At 50.2% G+C, this 19,371-nt stretch overlaps 1 long non-coding RNA gene across 3 annotated transcripts in view; it reads left to right on the top strand.

The window, feature by feature from the left end:
- The window catches only part of LOC102974997 (uncharacterized), a 21,324-nt gene extending 3,088 nt beyond the window's left edge, over window positions 1-18,236 (top strand). The window contains exons 3-7 of one of the 3 annotated variants that reach the window (XR_002893282.2): window positions 5,114-5,418; window positions 6,126-6,221; window positions 8,790-8,934; window positions 15,148-15,193; window positions 17,965-18,236. This is a non-coding gene — a long non-coding RNA (uncharacterized lncRNA). Of the gene's footprint in view, window positions 1-5,113; window positions 5,419-6,125; window positions 6,222-8,789; window positions 8,935-14,727; window positions 14,913-15,147; window positions 15,194-17,964 lie in introns of those variants that run through there. The other 2 variants (XR_008618712.1, XR_448393.3) reach the window with 2 other exon arrangements.
- Window positions 18,237-19,371: the final 1,135 nt, after the last annotated feature.

Below are 19,371 nucleotides of genomic sequence, written 5' to 3' on the forward strand. Positions count from 1 at the left end.
GGGATCTTCCCGGACCGGGGCACGAACCCGTGTCCCCTGCATCGGCAGGCGGACTCTCAACCACTGCGCCACCAGGGAAGCCCCTCAATGACTTTCTTCAATCCCTTTTTATTCGTAGGCTGGAATCCAGGGATGTATCTTGATAGTTGTTGAACTGGTTCTGCCTTTAGTAAGATGCCTAGTACTTCTCTTTGGCACGTGAGAATATTATCGTTCTAGCCTTTGCAGCTTCAGGAGAAACTCAAAGCCCACAGGAAAAATCCTGTTCAACAACCTGTAAAATTATTGTCTGACTTCCCAAGCCACAATGATAGCTCTAAAGGAGTAGATATCTTGCCTGCCTGGCTAACCCCTGTTTCCCCAAAACCTAGAACAGTGCTTGCCTCTAATAGACAGCCAAGAAATACGTGTTCAGACACTTCCCTGGTGGTCCAGTGGCTAAGACTCCACGCTCCACATGTAGGGGGCCCGGGTTCCATTCCTGGTCAGGAAACTAGATCCCACATGCTGCAGCTAAGAGTTTGCATGCTGCAACTAAGAGTTCTCATGCCACAACTAAAGATTCCACATGCTGCAACAAAGATCCCTCACACAACAAAAAAGATCCTGAGTGCCACAACTAAGACCTGGCACAGCCAATAAACTAAATAAATATTTAAAAAAAAAAAAAAAAGAAAGAAAGAAAGAAAGAAAAGAAATACGTGTTCAATGGATGGCTGACTGAATGAACGACAGGGTAATCCCATCAAGTAGGGAGGGCTGGTATCATTAGACCCATTTTCAGAGAGAAAAACTGAGTTCCTGGTGGGAGTTACTGGTCCAAGTTCATGTGCTTGCTGCCTTTAAGGCTGGCCCTCCTTGAATTCTGCACCTTGCATTTTGGGATGAATGCCATCTCAATTCCCAGAATGCTCAGCTCTCTCCCTGAGACACTGCTCCTTCACAGCTATGGTAAAGCTATGGTAAAGCCTCAGCTCCACACTTCCCTCTCCTTGCCTCATTATCTACCCAGTTCTGTAGTTCCGGGCTCCCTTCCTCGCCCCACTACCTCCCCAGTTCCTTTAGGATCTCTCCTCTTCATCCCTCAGTGCTCACCTCAGATCTCCATGGGCCTCCCAAGGCCCGAAACCTTGGCATCATCTTCGTCCCTGACCTATTTTTTCCTCCCACGTGTCCAAGTCATCATTACTTCTCTGTCTCCTCCGTCTGCACTTCTGGAAGTCTGCTGCCCATTCAGCCTCTCACTGCTCCAGCTCAGCCAAAACCCTCATGCAGACACGCTTCCCTCACCTCTAGGCGCCCCTCCCACTCCCTGGTGAGTACAAGCGGTCCTTGGAAATTCCCACCCTGTTCTCCTGGGGGCCCACAGCCAGGCTAATCTACTTTGAAGGCTGGCATCTCCTACTCCCCCATCCCAGCACCATCCTCCTGTCCTGCCTCCCACTTACTGCCCGGCACTCCCTTTCCCTGTAATCGCTGGGATCTGCTGATGCAGCTCTTCAGAATCTCCAATCCCATCAACAGTAGAGTTTTTTTGTTTGTTTGTCCTTTTTGAAGCTGCTAAAATGTATGGAGTCTACTCTGATCCAAGCGCTGTGCTAAGCATGCTACGTGAATTGTCTCCTTTAACCAAAGAAAGGAGGTGTTGTGATTTCCACGTACACAAAGGAGGAAACAGGCTGAGAATAGTTACCGGCTTGCCCACAATCTCACAACTGATAAGCAGCCGAGGAAGTGTTCCAACCTTGGTCATCTGCCACCTGAGCCCAAGCTTCTAAGACTGCACCGCCTTGCCTTCACTCTGGGCTTGAGCCTCGGCAGCCCTCCTGACAATTGAGTGGTACCTTTTCCAGCCATCTCGGCAGCTGTCCCCACCTAAGACTCTCCACCGCACATTCCCCAGCCTCTTCCCTGACGGCTAGCCCACAACTCAATTCCCAGGGGATAGGTAGCAGAACTTTCTGTCCTGCTCTCCCTTCCCTGCTCAGGAAAAGAAGGGGAGCTAACCATTTCCAGCAAGGCCCCTGACTCACCACGTGTCACTTCCCTACCCCTGATTCCCGCTACCCCCCTAAAGAGGCACAAAATGTTGCTAAGCCAACTAACCCACCCCTTGGGTTTGGGGAGGGAAATTGTCTCTGGAAACCCTGCAGAGAGAGTCCCAAGGGGCTGCTAAAAAGATTCCAGTGGGGAATGGTTTGCCGGGACACGTGCACCATGAGAGGGGATGGCAGTCTGCTAGACACTCGAGGCAACCTCATTGCTTTCCCATGTCTTGGAATAACGCCGGCAGCCAGAGAGCTACCTGAACCTGAACTAACTTGGTAAATAAGGACCAAAAACAAGGACCACATTTCTGCTCCCTTTGCTAAGACCCAGACTCTGGACAGAATTCCAGGGATTTTTCTTCCTTGGAAGTGACTGGACCTCCAGTCCTAAATTCCTCTCCCCAGGAGAGCTTGTTCCCCTGCTCAGAACAAATAACACATTTCCTGGTTAATCAGTGGGCGGAACAGCTGAAGGAAGGTTGATTGGGCCCCCAGCCTTCCAGATGGGAGCAGCTCATGGGCTCAGACGTCCTTGTCCAGAGACTGGGCGGCTGGGACTCTGCACCGCGCAGCCTCAGCCTCCAGTCTGGAAGGTGGAGGCTGTATGAAAAGGCGCCAGCTCCCTCCTGCTCAAGGCCTCCAAGGCCCACAGGGGCTGCCAAGGCCACACCACCTCAGACACTGTGGCCTGGCGACCCCCCAGTACTCACAGCCACCCTGCTCTGGTCTGCCAGTACTGTCCCCTCCGGGTGCAGTGAATGTTTCTGTCTTTGGTGAGCTCAGCTCTCAGCTATGCTTGGCTTCTATTTTCCCATCTGAAAATAGAGATAATGATGCTTTTCTTGCCACCCCACCTTCAGGGCAAATAGATAACCAGCCCTATCTACCCTGTGATGGGAGGAGTTCAGTGACTGCTACTTCATTTGCCAGCTGATATTTCTGGAGCTTTTAAAAGGTACCAGGCACTGTGCTAAGTGTTTTACAGTCATTCTCCTTTAATCCTCATAATAACCTTCTGAAGAAAGTACTATTATTTCATCATGTAGCAGAAGAGGAAATGAAGGCTCAGAGAGGTAAAATGACTTACCCACAATCACAAAGCTAGTACTCGGTTACACTAGGATTCACTCCTGGTTTTTCTGGTTCCAGACACTCTACAAATGCCAGCTTCCAGAGGAGCATTTCTCTGGAATCACACCTCTGGCTGCTGATGTCTGGGAACCAGAAGCATTCACAGCCTTTTGTGGTGTGGTGTGGGGTGTTTGGTGCTGATGGACACATGAAATCGCTGTCACGAGCTGGCTGGCCCCCATCAAGCACATCCCACTCTTCTCAGGCCTGTTTACAGCTAGGGGTCTATTTTAGGTCAAGGGCAGGCAAAAGTCATCGTGGGGAGTTTCACTGAATCTGATTCCCTCTCACCAAGGGGAAGGAAGGAAATAAGCTTACCCTACATCAAGTCGTTCTCCATTTCTGAGTAAGGCTCATCTCAACCCTCAGCTTTTCTCTTTAGAGCACAGATAGAGAGCATCTCCGTGGCCCTGTGAGGTAGGCATCGTAATTTCCACTTCACAGACTCAGAGGGGTGAAGTCTCTTGCTCAAGGTCATACAGCCAGGAGTCGAGCCAGGATTCAACTAAAAGGTCTGACCGGCTCCAAAGTCCGTGCTGTTTCCACTACAGCACACTGCACTCACTCCAGGATGTCCTGCAATGATGTGGAATGGGCACCTCTTCAAAATAACTGATTTCACTCCGTTTCCCTTCATTTCCAATCCTTGATACAAGGGTGGGCTGACCTGAAAGCTCTGTGCATTTAGCTAAAGTTCAGACCACATTTCCTATTTACCTGCATAAATCCCTGCAGCCTCGGGCTGGAGTGGAATCCCCTAGAACTCCTGGGGGCTGAAGCATAACTTCTCCCCGAGCTGAGTCTCTGAAGACCTGAGCAGGAAAATGATGTGAGCAGCCCGGAAGGCCTCCTTCTTTTAATTCCCCCCAGTAAGACCACAGGGGTTTCAGGTGCTCTCCTGGCGATGAGGGAGTTATTCAGGTAGGGACAGATTACACACTGTATTATCCTTTCCAAACGCCCAGGGAGAAAGCCCTGTGGGCTGAAGGACGATGCAGCCCTATCCTGGATTCTGGAACGGCTGGGCAGGAATTTGAGGACAAGTTGAACAGGAAGCAATTTTCCTCGGCTGTTGCTGAGGTCTCCCAGCCTGTCCCCACCTGGCTTCCTGCTGGGACACAGCGGCATCCCTCACAGCCCAAGGGATAGGGGTTTGGGGGGACAGAGCACATGGGCTGCCGTAGGTTCTGTCCCAGAAGAAGCCCATAAGCAGCTCACTCTTCATCAAGACAAAGAAAGAGGGATGACACCTTCTGCCACCACCTTCTGCTGTCCATTTTCCCCTAATTATATGCTGAGAATCGGGATACTCGGTGAGGTTTTCCCTGGTGCCCTGCATCCCCTCTCTCTAGGACCCCAAGCCCTTAGGGACCGGCCCAAACCCCCAGGCTCCCCAGGACAGGGTGCAGACACTAGGCTTTGGTGGGGTGGGGGGCGGGTAGGAGGAGGTGCAGCCAGATCCCAGTGGGCCCCAGCCAGTCTACATGACTCATTCCTTGTTTCCGTCCACTCTGGTCTGAGTGCCTTGGCCCAGGGGCCTCGGGGAGGTTGTAACACAGGCTGGCCCCTCGCCCATCGGGACTCAGCAGACAAAAATTAAAGATCTCACTCCTCAGGAACTCACACAGACAGCAGAGGCATGCTCTGTGCTCTGCCTCACCAGACCAGACCTCAGGCCGGAGGAGGCTGATGGCCAAGGGAGGAAGGAAAGGCATCTCCGGCTCCTCCCCTCCTCTTCACCCTCCACCTCCAGTCCTGAAGCCCTGGCCACCACACACTTTCTTCTCACTCCTCCTCAGGCCCTGGTGTGAAGATGTTGATGCCACCAGCCCCTCCTCAGCAGCACTCCACCCCTCCCCACCTCTGCCCGAAGACAGCAGTGAGGGAGCAACAGACTTGTAAACAACGAATCATACATTTTTCTCGTTGCACAGGTTTGATGAGGCCAAAACCTGCTCAACAATCTTCAATGGCTCCCCACTACCTCACAAACCAAGCCCTGCACCCAAGCTGGTTTCTTACTGGCCCCGCACCACAGCCGACTGGACCAGGGATGAACACGTGACCCGGGGCAGCCTTTACATTGGCTGGTCAGTGACCTAAGACTTCTGTGCCTAAGACTTCTGTGGTCTGAGGTGAATGCATACGTCATTGGTTACTGGACAAATAAGATCCTCTCTTGAAAATCTGAGCTAAGCCCCTTGACTTTGAAAGCCAAGCCCTGGGATTAAAACAACAGGTAAATCCTCATTCCTGAGAGCTCACAGTAGAAGGGGGTCCATATAACCATAGAACAATAAAGCCGAAGAGGTATAATGACTTGCCTGGGGTCACGTAGCTGGTCAGTAACACAGAGAGGGCTGAAGCTCAGGTCTCTGGACCTGAGTTTGGTCCAGGGTAGTGGGCTTCTTTGACAGGCTCAAAAGGCAGTGGCCCTGAGCTGATTGCCTGAAGAAGACCAAGCCTCCACCATGCCCTGCATCAACCTGTACTGGGCAGCTCGGGAACAAGGCAGTCCTTCAAGGACAAGGTCAGATCACAGCAGGGAGCACAGACCCTGGTTCTGGTCCTGCATATGCCCCCAGTGTCTCCCTGTCGTGCCCATGGCCCTCCCCAGACTTCAGTTTCCTCATGTATAAAAGAGAGGGTTTTACTGAATGAACTCCAATTCCCTGTCAACACTAAGATTTTGATTTGAGGAGCAGACAGACAAGGGATGGGCGTGGATCCAAGAACTGCAGGATCCACAGAATGTGAACCCTGGAGACGACCTCCCTGAGAGATCAGCCAGCCCATTCCTTCAATTTATGGTTGAGGAAACTGAGGCCCAAAGCTGGAGAGATGCTTGTCCAAGGTCACATGACTGGCTACTAGCAGCCCCAGCACCTGAACCAGGGTCTCCTGACTCCCAGGCCTCTCAACTCTTTCTCTTTCAACTCCCTCAAGAAGCTGGGACCTATTTGGCTGTCTGGGCCAGGGAAGCCAAGAGGGGCCGTACATGTCAGCAGTGGGGCCTCAGAGCCTGGGAACATCTCTGACAGGGTAGGTGCAAGTGCCAAAGGCGCTGGTGGGGAGGGAGGGGGCTGGGAGCCAGGGAGGGCGTACTGGAGATAAGCTGTCAGCATCTCCCTTCTTCCAGATGGCAAGAAGAAACACAGAAGGGTCCATGATGATTGAGGGGAAACAGTCCCCTTTTCTGATTGAGCCATTGCTCCACAGAGGACTGCTCTCCCTCTCTGCCCCCTCTCCTCTTTCTCTCTCTCTTTCTCTCTTTCACACACACACACACACACACACACACACACACACACACACACACACACACCACAGACACACACACCCTATTTAGCTGCTGCATTCTGCCACCTGCAATTTCAGTCTCAAGATGTGTACTGACATTCTCAGGTGTACTATTTGGTGGGGCTTGGAGTTCCTTTCGCTGCCTGAGCTGCCTCTGAGCTCCTGCCTACCTTCTAATGCTTAGCCTGCTTGGCTGGCATCAGGAGGCCTTCCCATTCCACAAACATTTTTTGAGCACCTGGTATGTGCCAAACACTGTGTTAGGCACTGGGGGTGGGTAGGACATCCTCACTGCCTGTGGGATGGGAATTAACCATCTGGTGGGCTCTCTGAAGAAAAACCACTAACCATGAAAGTGGGGTTGGCTAGGGAGCATTTCTCAGAGAGCCCTGACTTTGACTTGATTCTTGAAGGCTAAGGGAGAGTTCACTATGTAGGAGGGGGGACATGCCAAGGAGAAGCACTGCATAGGGAAAGGCAGGGATGTAAGATGAAGCCTGGGCTGTTAGGGGGACTGACAAGTAACTTATATGGTTGGAGTTTGGATAGGAATGGGGTTATGGAAAGAGATGAGGCTGGAGGGGTAGGCTGGGGTCAATTAATGGCGTGCTTAGCTCTAGTCAGCTCCTTTTCTCAGAAAGAAGGACCCATTCCCCACATCTAAGTCACCAGCTGGCCCTGGAGGGGACAGGCTATTTATCTGGAATTCTGAGACTGATGTCCTCTGGTCAATTGCAAGGAGTCATTTGGGTGAGGAGGAAGTGGCATGCTCTTAATCTCCATCAACCTACCCAAAGTCATCCCAAATAAACACCAATCTACATGAAGCCAGTGAATTTGCCATGCTTAAAAACAATCCCCTCCAACCAGTCTGTCCCCCAACATGGCTCCTCTTTTATAGAAATTGTGGAACTGCCAATAGAGCAAGTCTTGCCCAGCCCCTGTCCTCCTGATGCCATGACCCACCAACCCAACTATGTCCCTTCTTTGCCAACCCTTTCCCCAGGTACCTCTATTGTCTGAATTCCCCCCTCTCTCTGGATCCCTGGAGACTCAGTCCGCCAGTCAGTCTCCTGTCCCCCAGTCTCACTCTTCCTGGGCCTCAGGTCCTTCTATAATCCCACAAGCTCACGTTGCTGAAGTTACATCATTCCTGAGTATCATAATATACATATCCAAGCCCACCCACTCTGCAGCCTCCCTCATAGCTTTACCCCATAGAGAGGTAAGCCATATGGGCTTGATGTCAAACAGATATTCTGGGGAGTGCCCTGTGCATTTCAGCCATCATTTATTGAACATCTTTTTGTCGGGCATCAGCATTGCCAAGAAGAATAAGGCTTAGTCCCTGCCCTCAAGGAGTGTCCAGTGTAGTAGGAAAGGCAGCAACACCTAGCATGGTAAGTGCTGTGACTGAGATAATCTCAGGGAGCAATGTGAATACAAGGGCAGAGCACTCCAGGCTGGGAATATGGGACAATTGGTCAGGGAAGATCCTAGAGAGGATTCTATCTGAGTGGGGTCTGGAAGGCAGGGCAAGTCTCAGCCCAGGGAAGGTGGAAAAGATGGTGAGGAAGAGGCACAGTGATGACGACTAGAGCCAAGTTTGCAAAAATTAACTCACACCAGGGTCTACCCCATTTCCTTTTTTGGATGGGGTTCCTGATCAGAGAAATTTTGTCAGATTTTTGAATGATAGTTGAATGAAATTCAAGTGATATTTAATGTGGATAGGCTGGGAAAAATACAGAGCCTACAGTAAGGCAATTATGTGGGGAAACAATTATTCCCCACATTGCAGGATGGATGGAGGTCACTGAGATCTATAGTAGCACATGAGACAGGGCTGGGACCTGTGCAAGACTTCTCACAATTTGGATGAAGTCAGAAAAAGCATTTTTATCAAATTATCAAATGACATAGAACTGGAGGAATAAATGATAAACTGGAGGATAGAAGCAAGATTTATACTGATACAGATAAACTGAGATTTAACAGAGATAAGTGAAAAAGTCTTGCATCTTAGTCCAAAAAAGGCAATAATTAAAGAATGAGAGATACTTGCTTCAATGGCAGTTCAGTGAAATGACCTTATTTGGGGGGTGGGGGTGGGGGTGGGCAGAGACTGTTGAAAAGGAAGATCCTAGTTAACCATTGGTTTGAAATAAACCAACAATGTAAACTTCTAAAAGGTCTAGTGCCATCTTGGGTAGAATCCAGGGCTCAGTACAGGGAGGGTAACAGTGTACTCCAAGCTGTTATAACACAATAACAGTTTTGTGCTTAATTCTGCTGCCATGTCTTAAACAGCTTATCACAACCCTGAAGTATGTCTAGGAGAAGGTGACCTGAATGAAGATAAAAAAATAACCCAGGAGGAATAGTTGAGATACTGGAGTAGAGAAATCCTGTTAGAGGAGAGTCTGGCCATCTTCAGCCGTTGCAGGATTATCAGGTAAGAGAGGGATTGAGTTGTTCTGTGTTTGCATTAGTCATAACAGGTTAACTGCAGTAACAAATAATCCCAAAAAAGTAAGTTTATTTTTGTTCACGTCAAGTGGAGCTCTGATCCACATGGTCATGCAGGGCCCTAGGATCCTTCCATCATGGAGTGCCAATGTAGAGATTCTTCCTCCTTGTCATTCAGCCAATAAATGAAGGGAGAGAAAAAAATGTGGAGAATAGCATAGGTTTTCTAAGGGCAATGTCTGGAAGAGGCAAACATCACTCTGCCCACATTTTATTGGCTAGAACTCAGTCACATGGCCATACCTTACAACAAGGAAGGCTGGAAAATGTATTCTAACTGTGGGCCCAGGAGGGAAAAGGCTGTGGGTGTGGGCTTTAGAACTGTGGATTTGGAAGAGACTGCCGTAGGAGTAAGAAGAGTTAAGGGTTAGAGTATATCTATGTAAAGACTTACACACGAATAATACAGACTTAACAGCATTATTCATAAAAACCAAAGATTAGCTATTGTCTAGATGCCCATAGACTGGTGAATGGATAGACAAAATCTGGTATATCCATACAAAGAAATACTATTCAGCAATAAAAAGGAGTAAATTACCAATACATGGATGAACTTCAACTACCACATTGATGAACTTCAACCACATTATGCTCAGTGAAAGAAGCCAGTCATAACACCATATATTGTATGATGGGATTTATATGAAATATCCAAAAAGGGCAAGGCTATAGAGACAGCAAATAGATTCAATGGACAGGGGTGGGAGTGGGGGGAGGGGTATTAACAGTAAATGAGCACAAGAGGTCTTATTGGGGTGATAAAAATGTTCTAAACCTGATTTCTAGTAATGGTTGCACAACTTGGTAAATTTACTAAAAAAATAATTGAATTGTAAATTTGAACATGGTGCATTACATGATTACAAAATATGTTATTTTTCAAGAGTTACTGTTATTTTTCAAGAGTTAAGGGTTTAGTATTTTGAGGTTGGGGGAAAGAGAATAATCCTGCAAGGGAAATAGTAAAGGATTATTCAAAGTGGAAGGAGGAAGTGGCACAGAATCCAAGGAAAGAGAAGATTTAAAGAAGGAAAGCAGGGCCAACTGTAGTCAAAGCTACTGAGATGTCACATAAAATGGAAGGTTAATTTTCTTGTCTCTGTCACAGTAGGGTTCACAGTGTTGTTCCAGATCCAGAGTCAGGAACAAGAAAAAACATGTGAACACAGACTTCCACTTACAGTAAATGCAACTTTTAGAATTGGCCAACAACAGGACAGATTCCATTGCTGAGTGATGCACTCTCTGAAGTGCTCAGAGAGAGGCTGGATGGGCATTTAGAAAGGATTTCTACACGGGAGGAAGACCTCTAAGGAGCATCTCAGTATATGAAAGGCCCAGGGTTTTCCTAAGCTTTCATTACCTCTCTTTGCCCAAGGCCTCCTCTCCACTCTTGGCCTTGGGCTCCTCATCTCAGACATTGAGAGTTGACCTTTGGGAAGGCAGAGTGGCTCTGCCTCCTGAACCCCCAGGGACCCCACTGCTGTGGTCCAGGAGTCCTTCAGCCACTGAGAGTTCCCTTGAGCCGTGAGCTAGCTTGGGGTCAGTGGTCACACAACAGCAGGTTTCACCAAAGTCAGTGCAGAGAACTGAGTAATCCTGGGGGACCGAGGAAATAGGCTGAACTGCCAGAGAGATGCTATGAGAGGACCAGTGCTGCCTTTGTGTCTCTGCCGCACACTCATCCAACACCCCGCAGAGGTAAGATATGTGAGGGAGAGAATGCAAGATGAAGTTCATGGTAAACACGTGGAGGGTTCCTGAGGGAGGAAGGAGAGGAGGAGATGAAACACAAATGTATCTGCACATCTCCTGAGAGGCAAAAGGGAGCTGGGGACCCATCATGTGAGTGAATTCAAGAAGAATTGAATGCAGATTTCTTAATAGGGGCTTCGTTTGTTTGATGCCCTGTCTTCGTCACCCACCAGGAATGGCCACCATAGTGTAGAAATAAAAACCAGCATCTAGAAGTTGGAAGAGCCTTATTTTCAAGGACTTGGAAAGCTGAGTGGAGCTTCTGCATGGCCCTGGTTGCCTATGGTCATGACTGTAGCTGCTGGCATTGCTCCAGCATGAACTCTGATTCCGTTGCGAAGGGGAAGGGCTCCTTCTTAACAGCCCCTAGAGTGGATCTGACAAGCTATGGTGCTGCCTGTTCACCAGAACAGACACTTACAATTCATTCGTCCGGAAAATATCTGTGGGGCATCTTCTATGTGCCAGGCCCCCTCATAGAGCCCGCAGTCTGTTCATTTTGAGGTCCGAGGAGAACTGCCCCAAAGTGCCAAGGAATCAGGATGGTTTTAATGTTTTTTCCAGAAGACAGGGAAAGGGCTAGATGGCTTGAGGCGGTCCCATCCAGCGCTAGGAGTCATGACCTCTTAAATTCACCCCAACGAAACCTGCCCGTGGACTTTTGCACTGGTTCCACATTGGCTGAGGAAGGTTGGGCTAGATCCGTAGGATCCCCAAGCAGAAAGGCTTCCCCATTTCCAGACGCTGGAAAGAGAGTCAGGCCAGGGAAAACCAGAGAGAGAGAGAGAGAGAGAGAGAGAGAGAGAGAGAGAGAGAGAGGACCTGCGGGGGTGGGGGAGGGGAGGAGGGTGGCACACCACGTGCCAAGTGCTCCAGACTGGGTGGGAAATCCAGGGTGCAGGGGCAAGGAAGCAGGGAGGGGCCGCCCAGGGAGGAGCAGGGCTGTGAGCTCAGTGTTGGGCAGGAGACAGGTCTGGCTCCCAGCGTACCTGCGCTAATGAGCTGGAAGCAGGCGGAAACGGCCCAGCATGTGAAGGCCAGCAAAGGGAAGGGCCTCCTCATGCCAGCTGGACAGGAGAGGACCAAACGGGTGGGAACAGGGCCCATCCCCTCTCCACACCCTGAATTCTCAAGCTGGAGGCTGGAACTTCCAAGAGAGGGGACTTGGGAGGTAAGGGCAGGTCGGCTAAGGCTGAAATGAGACCTCCTAGGGGACAGGGGATTAGAAAGATGCCAAGCGTCGGTGGCATAGGGGGAGAGAGAGCCAAGGGGCTGCCGAGGCACCCTGCCAACGCTGGGGAGGGAAAAGGTCCCAGGGCGGTCATCAGCTGGAGCCAAAAAGAGGCAAATCTGACGGTCGACTGACTTAATAAGGGCAGGCAGGATGGATGAGTCCTCCCAGCCCTGCCGGGGTGGCAGAAATGGCCACAAGCATTCACAGACTGTAAACACCAAGAGGGATGGGCCTTGTCTGGGTCTGCAGGGACCTGGCGAGGCTGAGCAGGGAGGGGCAGGACCAATGCAGAGGCCTGAGCCTGGCATTCTCTGCAGTGGACCGTCCCGAGGCCCTGGACGAAGGGTCGCTTTGGGAGCCCCAAGGCCAGCTCAGAAAGCCCCACCAGAGTCAGGGTCTGGACACAGCCCCAGACACAGTCACTCCTGCAGGGGCCCAGGATCTGGGGACTCGATGATGGCGTGTCTGTTTGGATCCTGGGCATGGCACTAGAGGTGTGGGGGGAGCCCACTTTGCCCCCCAGCACCAGGGTGGGACCAGGGCAGCTGGACAAATATTTATGGAGCATCCACATTAACCTTTCCCGTGCAGGGTCCTAGGACCCCTCCCAATGGTGTCTATAGGGACCCTCACCCCTACTCCATCACTGGCGTGGAAAATTTCTACCAGAGGCAGAAGCCTGTGGGTCCAGCCTGACTTTCTGTGTGCTCCTCGTTCAGCACTGGCTGCCCGTTAGAACCAAGGCTGTGACCAGGGACAAGTCACCTCCTGTCTCTAGTTTATCCACCTGCAACATGAGCAGACTGAGTCTGCTCTACACAACACGATTTTCATTGGTTACAGCCTTTTGCTCAGCCTGTGGTTGCCGTGGGTACAGCCCAAGTCAAAGGTGGATCCAGCAGACAGGGGTATCATCCTCCACCCTATGACTAAGGAGAGCTTTGTCATTTCATCTGCCCAGCATCCCTCTTCTCTCTTATTCTGCTATCAGCATTCCTTTTCCTTTAAATGGTAACTGTGCTTCCATTTTCTAGATCATTCTGATGGGGCAGCCAATTACAATACCTGCCAGGGGGCACATGACCCAAACTGGCCAATCAGATTCTCTCTCATGATTTGACCCAGAGACACATGGTTTATAACTGGAATACCCAATGGCAGTTCCCAAAACAGACCTACTCCAAGGAGTTTCTGGGCCTGAGAGCCCCGTCCCTGCCTAGATTCCTGACCTTCTTGATACTTATCTGTTCAGTTCTTATATCTATTCTGTTTGCTCCTAAAATCTTTCTGGTAACCCCATTCTTCTCCTTTCTTTTTTTTTTAAATGTACAAATTAGTCAGAGTCCTTTTTGTTGCTTGCAAGCGAAAAATCCTAATTTATACACAAACCAAGAGAGAGAAGCCAAGTGGCTTGGATGGTGGGCCCCTCCTCTCTACCGTCCTCCCTCCTTTGTGGTCCCAGGGCCATTAGCTCAGCTCTCCAACAACATTCGGCTCATGCAGGAGACATGGTGGGGTGGGGTCTGTTTGCTCAACAAGACTACCATCAACAACTAAGCACATTTGTATCCTGGATACAAATGGTTGAGGGTCTTGCACACTGTAGGTGCTCATTTGCATTGAATCAAGATCTTACTGCTTGAAGCAGGTAACTCCAGTGGGGACAAAACGGAACATGATACTTGTGGAGGGCAGATATAAGCAGCTACTGGAGAAGGCAGTTCCCACTGCATGCAAGTGACGAGAGCCAGCGAGAAGTGGTCAGGACCCATTTCAGGGTGTTTGGGGGAAGGCCCACTCTGTCCCCAAAATATCTCTTCCACCTCTTCATGAATACCTCTCATTCCTGAAACAAGAGACAAAGGCACTCAGTGAACACTTAGACACAGGGCTGTAAATCCATCTTCTCTTAGAAGAGCAAGACAACATTTTTTTTCACTCTGAAGTGTAGTGATGGGTGTAGACCATTTCCTGAGAGCAGACCTGGATAGGAGAAAATGGTTGGGAGCATAAAGTTTTTCAGGGTGTGGAAAGTGAAAACGGGTCTGCAGGTGGGTTGAGAGGAAGGGGAGGGGCTAGAAAAGCAGGGAGGTACAAGAATATGGGCTACATGTCAGCTTTGACTGCAAGTTCTAGAAGCCAACTCTAGTAAACTTAACTGGGGAAAAAGAATTTATTGGAAAGATACAGGGTCCTGAAGGAGGTGATCAACAGTCAGGCCTGGGAAGCCAGAGACCAGGACAGCTATGGGAGCCCGTGTGGCAGGAACCCATGGGCTGGATGGCTTTGGATGATTCTAAGCCAACTACCTTCTGTAGTCAGTAGCGACTCCATCCCAGATTCAAATTCCCTAGGAGAGAGTTTGATGGACGTACCTGGGGTCCTGTGCCCACCCTTTGGGGTGGATGGGTGGGAGGGTCCCCATGGCTGACAACCCCACCAGGAATGCCTGGAATTGGCAAGGCAGAGTTCCCCAAAGGAAAGTTGAGTTTCCGTTAATCTAAGGAAGGAGAAGGAGTGCTGGGCATATGCATACAACAGATGTTCAATACACATGGCATGTCTATTTACAGAGGAGGGAGATGAATGGGGTGGGGTATAGGAAATTGCAGGACACTCCAGAATCTGCCATGGGGACCAAGGCTCTTGCTCCAGCCCTATATTCCATCTTCCTCTCTCCCTATAAAAGCAAGCTCAGAGAAAGAATGCTGTTTTTCTGTTCTTCAGAGCTCGACAGAATTGTCTACTTAGCTTCCAGTCACGCTAGGCTCCTGCTAGAATAATTACAACCCACCTGTTCTCCATGCAAGAATTCACAGCCAGTGGACACACATCTGGCCTGCAAAAGACATGCTTGGAAGTCTCCCCAGCTGCCTGGAATAGGCTGGGGACAGCATGGGGTCAGCTACTGATTCAAAGGCAAGCAAACAGCTGGCCTGAGAGCTGTGGTCACTGTGGCCTGAGGGGCTGCCCACCCCTCCCCCACAAGGCAGCTTGATGGATATGGGACAGGTGTGCCCTGGGACTCAATCCTGGGTCCTGTGCATGGCTGTCCTCCCCACCCCAACCTGCTTCTCCAGTGTTGGTGCGGGGAGGGGCTCTTGCCCTGCCTTTATTGGGATTCCTTTATTTTTCTTCCCGTTACAGTCCACATCACTCCCTCTGGGCGTGCTGGAAGTTAAGAAAAGGCCAGGTAAGGTTTTAATGGGGGGGGGCATTAAATATTTTCGTGGTGAAGGTAACTGCATCCAAGTTTTCAAGATGTAAATGCAAAACTGGACAAGGCTAAGGAGCCTGTAGGTCGGCGCTTCCCAAACTTTTTCAAAGATTAGCAAGAACCTTTGTGCAGTATTTCAGCATCCAACAAATATTTACTGAGCCGCTACTGTGTACCAGGTGCTGCGCTAGGGGGCACAGCAGCAGCAGCACAGACCTGATTCCTGCCCTCGTGAGTTTACAGTCTGGTGGGAGAGGCAGGCGTTGAACAAATAATTGTAACTCAATAATGAGCTACAATTGGAGGAGAGCTATGAAAAAGATGTATGCAGCTAGGGGGCCTAACATAGCCTTGAGAGACGTTGGGGAAGGCATCCCCAAAGAAGGGACTCTTGAGTTGAGATCTGAAGAGTGCATAGGAAATAAGCAAAGAGGTAGAGAAAAGGTGGTCCAGACAAGACATATTACAAGAGAAAGGGGCAAGAAAGCACTTGCATTGGAGGAAACTGCAGATGGCTGTGGTGAAGCCAGGCAGGCAGGGTAGCTCAGATGAAGACAGAGGGATGCAGGGACCAGACCACAGGGCCTCAGGGGGCAGCTCAAGGATAAAAATGAAACTGGGGAGCTGCTCTGGCTGATGCCTCCTCACCCCCCAACACACACTCATGCCCTTGACTTGTGGCCTCTGAGGCATCTCAGAGGAACCACACGGCTTATCAGAACATGGCTTGGAAACCACTAATCCAGCCCTACTTGGCATTTTCAGATGCGAAGAGTGAGACCTGACGGTCATGCACCCCCAGGGTCCTCTCTGTTAACTCTGGGCACCTATCCCAGCCTCCCTGGAGAGAAGACTGGCCGGGTGTGATCTAGGGACAGGCTCCAAGAACGCTGCACGTCTTAATGTTTCAAGAAGGAGCCTCAAGAGCCAGTCCAGCGTCTGGCATGGGGGATGGGCCCCAAGGATGGGATTTTGTCCGTTGCCTGCCCCTGGGGCTCTCAAACTACCCCCCTGTGCTGCCAGAGTCCCTGACCCGCTGGGCCCTTCCCCATCACTCAACCCGAGGCAGGGAAAGGCCACCTGCCAGGACAGCAGATCCCACTCAAGCTCCGGACTCAACATTCCTCTCCACCCGGGGGTCAGGGTCAGATGTGGGGTATTTTCCCAAGCCCTGGGGAACAGAGGCACTTCCTGACATGTACAGCTACTGCCCCGGCCTAGAAGGGCATCTAGCAGGGAAGACAGGCTGGATAGAAAAGCATTCAGCTGGCTCTTGCTGCAGAGCTGCACCAAGAGGGGTTCAGGGAGGGCTTCGGGGAGGAGGGGCCTGAAAGGAAGTAGAAGTAGAAGCTGGTGATGGGAAAAGGGGTGCATGGCAGGGATCTGAGCTGAGGTGGGGATTTTCCTGCCCCAATGCAGCCAGTTCTCATCTAATTAACCCCGGAGTCTGGCCTCTCTGGTGACCCTTGCTGGCCTCCGCAGCTCCTGGGGCAGAAGCCAAAGGCAGCCGCCAGTCTGGAGACAGCAGCTGGACCAAGAGCCCCCCAGCAGGACCAGGCAGCACAGGCATGGCCGAGCCCTCTGCAGCCCTGCAAGGGCCCAAAGCCCAAGCAAGTCAGGCCTGTGAGAAGGCTGTGAAGATGGAGGAGGAGGCAGAGGCAGTCACACCCAGGCCAGACCAAGAGGCGCCGTAGGGCAAGAAGTCCCTTGGGGCGTGAAGGCGGTTACATCAGCCAAGGCTGGCCTGAGGCAGAACTGTGCCACCTCAGCCTCCTTCCTTCCCACTTTTCCCTCCTGCTCTGTGAGCTTCGGGCACCTGCCATCCTCCTCCAGAGGAAGGCAGGTACAGGGGAGCGAGGGAGCAGGGATCAGAGGCCTGACTTCAAGCCCTAGCTGCTCCCCCTTTTAGCTGTGTGCTCTTCAGTGAAGATCACAACTTACCTCTCTGAGACTCCACTTCCCCTTCTGTAAAAATGGGATGAATTCTTCTAGACTGTGACATGCTAATGGGACATCCAAGAGGTGGTGTCCAGTAGGCAGAGTTTAAAAAAAAAAAAAAAAAAGAATAAGACCTACCTCGTAGAACTGTAGAAAGGATTGAATGGTGAAACGAAAGAACGATCTTAGTTAGCTATCATTTAGTTAGCCATGGTTTTAAACCCCATTTCCAAGCTGGAGGCTGGGCTGGAGAGTGGGTGGTGAGGGCCTGAGGTAGGGAAAGTTATGCTCTTTTAAAAAGAAAACGGAAGGAGGGAAGTCAGACCTCACAACACACCTCAGCCAAGAGCCCAGGCAGACAGCGTCTCCTCTGGAGGAAGGGCTGGTGTTCTACGCTCTGTTGCCCTCTGGCAGGCACTTAGCTTCTGCTTTCCTCGTTAAGTGTGGCTGTAACCTGGCTGCCTTTAACACTGCTGACACGAGGTCCAGAAACAATTCAGGGTCCTCAAACAGAGAGCATCACCTGCTTTCAACATCGTTTCCCAGTTGGATCAACAAGGTGGGACTGAACTTAGGGGAGACTGCAGGGAGTCAAGGCAGACAGCACCGACTCCTGGGAGTGGAAGCCAGGACTCAGGGACCTCACTGTATGCCCAGCAGTGCTCAGCATCACCACGCCGTAAAAGAGGAAAAGTGAATGTTTTTGAGCACACTCTATTTGCCAGGCTCTAAGCACTTATGTGTATTATCTCATTTAATCCCCATAACAACCCTATGTAGTTGACATCATTATTATTCCTATTTTACAGATGGAGAAACCGAGGCACAGGGTAATTAAGAATTTTAACCAAGGGGCTTATCATCTGTTGGGGAGGCAAGACTACAGGTTCATATCCCCATGAGAGAAGAGAACAGAATCTGAAATGTTCCCCGCCATCCCAAGTAGCCCACTTCTTAGTTTCCCGTCACCACCTGCCTTAGTTTCCACAGGTTTCCAGCTGTCACCATGGTGACCGCTCAAAGGGCAGCCCTCACGGTTCTAGGGGTAGACGTGTTCATTTTCCCAAAGGTCAGCCAAGGCATGGTCAGAATTTTTCAAAAGGAGCTTATCTAGAAAACTTAGAAGAAAACAGAACAAAATTAAAATATAAAAAGCCAAGAATCTGGGAAGAGAGGAGTTTATAAAGCAGTTTTCATGTTCTAAGATAAGGAAAGTAAGGATAGCTATTGGTTATGCCAAGTATCAGACACTATGCTCTTGATATATGGTATTTCGTTTTATCCTCAAGGGTACCCGATGAGACAAATATTATTAGCCTCATTTCACAAATAAGGAAACAGATGCTCAGAGAGGTTAAGCAACTTGTCCATGTCACACAGCTTATAAGCAGTGGAGCTGGGAGCCAAACTAGCCTTTGCTTTTAACCACCTAATCGTAGAGAATGTGCATGGTAGGCACAACTCTCCCAGCTGACGGGCCTCTGGCTTCTGGGCCTCATTTAGGTCTGATGGAGGGATTTGATGAAGCTACCCAGATTCTACACCGAAGGGTTTCAGGTTGGCACCTCTGCACCATCTGATAGATTTGCAGCTCTTCCTCAGGAAAGAATCATAACACTTTTCCTCCTGGAGAAGGATGGAAAAATCTTGGCAAATCTGTACCTTTCAGTTCTGTGTTCCAACTTATGCTGACCAAAACAAAACAAAGCAGAACCAAAAACAAGCCAATACATTAAAACCTTTGTATTTGCACTTGTCCTTTATTTCAAATTACCCTCATGACGCGTTATGTTCTCCACAGTATTTCATTGGTTTATCATTGGACCAATGGTTCCTGAAGTTGGGAGATAATGTGAGTGAAGCTTTATTTTTATGTTTATTTTTAAAAATTTATTTATTTATTTATGGCTGCGTTGGGTCTTTGTTGCTGCGCGCGGGCTTTCTCTAGTTGCAGCGAGTGGGGCTACTTTTCGTTGCGGTGCGCGGGCTTCTCATTGCGGTGGCTCCTCTTGTTGCAGAGCACGGGCTCTAGGCATGCGGGCTTCAGTAGTTGTGGTACGTGGGCTCAGTAGTTGTGGCTTGCGGGCTCTAGAGCGCAGGCTCAGTAGTTGTGGTGCACAGGCCTAGCTGCTCCATGGCATGTGGGATCTTCCTGGACCAGGGCTCAAACCCGTGTCCCCTGCCTTGGCAGGCGGATTCTTAACCACTGTGCCTCC

This window comes from Physeter macrocephalus, chromosome 11, assembly GCF_002837175.3.
Source record: "Physeter macrocephalus isolate SW-GA chromosome 11, ASM283717v5, whole genome shotgun sequence".
NCBI lineage: Eukaryota > Metazoa > Chordata > Mammalia > Artiodactyla > Physeteridae > Physeter > Physeter macrocephalus.